At 46.9% G+C, this 2,500-nt stretch overlaps 6 non-coding genes and 3 pseudogenes across 6 annotated transcripts in view; all 9 read left to right on the plus strand.

The window, feature by feature from the left end:
- The first annotated feature begins 104 nt into the window (after window positions 1-104).
- LOC146216916 (5S ribosomal RNA) lies at window positions 105-223 on the plus strand. Its single transcript, XR_014753037.1, has one exon. It is a non-coding gene; the product is annotated as a 5S ribosomal RNA (ribosomal RNA).
- A 192-nt stretch (window positions 224-415) lies between these two features.
- On the plus strand, window positions 416-534 carry LOC146216917 (5S ribosomal RNA). Its single transcript, XR_014752003.1, has one exon. It is a non-coding gene; the product is annotated as a 5S ribosomal RNA (ribosomal RNA).
- Window positions 535-714: 180 nt separating this feature from the next.
- Window positions 715-842, plus strand: LOC146216918 (5S ribosomal RNA; annotated as a pseudogene).
- Window positions 843-1,014: 172 nt separating this feature from the next.
- On the plus strand, window positions 1,015-1,133 carry LOC146216919 (5S ribosomal RNA). The gene has a single exon (XR_014753039.1). It is a non-coding gene; the product is annotated as a 5S ribosomal RNA (ribosomal RNA).
- Window positions 1,134-1,311: 178 nt separating this feature from the next.
- On the plus strand, window positions 1,312-1,430 carry LOC146216920 (5S ribosomal RNA). Its single transcript, XR_014753040.1, has one exon. It is a non-coding gene; the product is annotated as a 5S ribosomal RNA (ribosomal RNA).
- Window positions 1,431-1,614: 184 nt separating this feature from the next.
- Window positions 1,615-1,734, plus strand: LOC146216921 (5S ribosomal RNA; annotated as a pseudogene).
- Window positions 1,735-1,896: 162 nt separating this feature from the next.
- Window positions 1,897-2,015, plus strand: LOC146216922 (5S ribosomal RNA; annotated as a pseudogene).
- Window positions 2,016-2,201: 186 nt separating this feature from the next.
- LOC146216923 (5S ribosomal RNA) lies at window positions 2,202-2,320 on the plus strand. The gene has a single exon (XR_014753041.1). It is a non-coding gene; the product is annotated as a 5S ribosomal RNA (ribosomal RNA).
- A 178-nt stretch (window positions 2,321-2,498) lies between these two features.
- The window catches only part of LOC146216924 (5S ribosomal RNA), a 119-nt gene continuing 117 nt past the window's right edge, over window positions 2,499-2,500 (plus strand). Inside the window, exon 1 of the ribosomal RNA XR_014753042.1 lies at window positions 2,499-2,500. This exon is cut by the window's right edge and continues 117 nt beyond it. This is a non-coding gene — a ribosomal RNA (5S ribosomal RNA).

A 2,500-nucleotide genomic window follows, 5' to 3' on the forward strand; every position in this document is an offset into this window, starting at 1 on the left:
GAAGCTGTTTTCATTTTGACACGAGAGAGAGAGAGAGAGACTACCTTGCATTGTCAATTGCTAAATCTGTATATGGATAAGTAGCCTATGGTTGTCAACTTATTTCGTACGGCCATACCAGCCTGGCAACGCCCGATCTCGTCTGATCTCGGAAGCTAAGCAGGGTCGGGCCTGGTTAGTACTTGGATGGGAGACCGCCTGGGAATACCAGGTGCTGTATGCTCTTTTGCTCATTCACTTAGAAACTGACATCTTGCAATATGCACAAGTAGTCCTTCATGAAAGGGGCTGGAAGCTGTTTTCATTTTGACACGAGAGAGAGAGAGAGAGAGAGAGAGAGAGAGAGAGAGACCACCTTGCATTGTCAATTGCTAAATCTGTATATGGATAAGTAGCCTATGGTTGTCAACTTATTTCGTACGGCCATACCAGCCTGGCAACGCCCGATCACGTCTGATCTCGGAAGCTAAGCAGGGTCGGGCCTGGTTAGTACTTGGATGGGAGACCGCCTGGGAATACCAGGTGCTGTATGCTCTTTTGCTCATTCACTTAGAAACTGAAATCTTGCAATATGCACAAGTAGTCCTTCATGAAAGGGGCTGGAAGCTGTTTTCATTTTGACACGAGAGAGAGAGAGAGAGAGAGAGAGACCACCTTGCATTGTCAATTGCTAAATCTGTATATGGATAAGTAGCCTATGGTTGTCAACTTATTTCGTACGGCCAGCACCAGCCTGGCAACGCCCGATCTCGTCTGATCTCGGAAGCTCGGAAGCTAAGCAGGGTCGGGCCTGGTTAGTACTTGGATGGGAGACCGCCTGGGAATACCAGGTGCTGTATGCTCTTTTGCTCATTCACTTAGAAACTGAAATCTTGCAATATGCACAAGTAGTCCTTCATGAAAGGGGCTGGAAGCTGTTTTCATTTTGACACGAGAGAGAGAGAGAGAGACCACCTTGCATTGTCAATTGCTAAATCTGTATATGGATAAGTAGCCTATGGTTGACAACTTATTTCGTACGGCCATACCAGCCTGGCAACGCCCGATCTCGTCTGATCTCGGAAGCTAAGCAGGGTCGGGCCTGGTTAGTACTTGGATGGGAGACCGCCTGGGAATACCAGGTGCTGTATGCTCTTTTGCTCATTCACTTAGAAACTGACATCTTGCAATATGCACAAGTAGTCCTTCATGAAAGGGGCTGGAAGCTGTTTTCATTTTGACACGAGAGAGAGAGAGAGAGAGAGAGACTACCTTGCATTGTCAATTGCTAAATCTGTATATGGATAAGTAGCCTATGGTTGTCAACTTATTTCGTACGGCCATACCAGCCTGGCAACGCCCGATCTCGTCTGATCTCGGAAGCTAAGCAGGGTCGGGCCTGGTTAGTACTTGGATGGGAGACCGCCTGGGAATACCAGGTGCTGTATGCTCTTTTGCTCATTCACTTAGAAACTGACATCTTGCAATATGCACAAGTAGTCCTTCATGAAAGGGGCTGGAAGCTGTTTTCATTTTGACACGAGAGAGAGAGAGAGAGAGAGAGAGAGAGACTACCTTGCATTGTCAATTGCTAAATCTGTATATGGATAAGTAGCCTATGGTTGTCAACTTATTTCGTACGGCCATACCAGCCTGGCAACGCCCGATCTCGTCTGATCTCGGAAGCTAAGCAGGGTCGGGCCTGGTTAGTACTTGGATGGGAGCACCGCCTGGGAATACCAGGTGCTGTATGCTCTTTTGCTCATTCACTTAGAAACTGAAATCTTGCAATATGCACAAGTAGTCCTTCATGAAAGGGGCTGGAAGCTGTTTTCATTTTGACACGAGAGAGACCACCTTGCATTGTCAATTGCTAAATCTGTATATGGATAAGTAGCCTATGGTTGTCAACTTATTTCGTACGGCCATACCAGCCTGGCAACGCCCGATCACGTCTGATCTCGGAAGCTAAGCAGGGTCCGGCCTGGTTAGTACTTGGATGGGAGACCGCCTGGGAATACCAGGTGCTGTATGCTCTTTTGCTCATTCACTTAGAAACTGACATCTTGCAATATGCACAAGTAGTCCTTCATGAAAGGGGCTGGAAGCTGTTTTCATTTTGACACTAGACAGAGAGAGAGAGAGAGAGAGAGAGAGACTACCTTGCATTGTCAATTGCTAAATCTGTATATGGATAAGTAGCCTATGGTTGTCAACTTATTTCGTACGGCCATACCAGCCTGGCAACGCCCGATCTCGTCTGATCTCGGAAGCTAAGCAGGGTCGGGCCTGGTTAGTACTTGGATGGGAGACCGCCTGGGAATACCAGGTGCTGTATGCTCTTTTGCTCATTCACTTAGAAACTGAAATCTTGCAATATGCACAAGTAGTCCTTCATGAAAGGGGCTGGAAGCTGTTTTCATTTTGACACGAGAGAGAGAGAGAGAGAGAGAGACCACCTTGCATTGTCAATTGCTAAATCTGTATATGGATAAGTAGCCTATGGTTGTCAACTTATTTC

The sequence above is a fragment of the Hypomesus nipponensis genome, chromosome 28, assembly GCF_054491055.1.
Source record: "Hypomesus nipponensis isolate SF chromosome 28, ASM5449105v1, whole genome shotgun sequence".
Lineage (NCBI taxonomy): Eukaryota > Metazoa > Chordata > Actinopteri > Osmeriformes > Osmeridae > Hypomesus > Hypomesus nipponensis.